Genomic DNA, 351 nt, shown 5'->3' on the forward strand with positions numbered 1-351 from the left:
GTCGGGAAAGCACAGGAACGCTGCCAGCTCCTGCTTTCATGGCTTATCCCTGCCTTGCTCTGCACCCCTCCCTTCCTGCCAGCTTTGGTTTTCATGGGGCTTCCTCAGGAGACCTGTGGCTCAATAAAGTGCCAGAAAACGATCTTTTAAAAAAATGGCTTGATTCTTCACCATATAAGCCTGTTAAACTAGCTCACCATGGGGATCTGAAAAGGCCAAAGCCTGCCAAGGGGAGAGAGGAGGGGAAGAAGGGCTCCGTGTGTGTGTCAGCTCTGACAGTCACTCAAAGAGCCATACAGATTCAAACCCCCCCGCTGATCCTCAGTTCAGAGCCCTGGGCAGCCGTGCCAG

This window comes from Nestor notabilis, unplaced genomic scaffold (genome assembly GCF_000696875.1).
Source record: "Nestor notabilis isolate BGI_N333 unplaced genomic scaffold, ASM69687v1 scaffold24107, whole genome shotgun sequence".
Classification (NCBI taxonomy): domain Eukaryota; kingdom Metazoa; phylum Chordata; class Aves; order Psittaciformes; family Psittacidae; genus Nestor; species Nestor notabilis.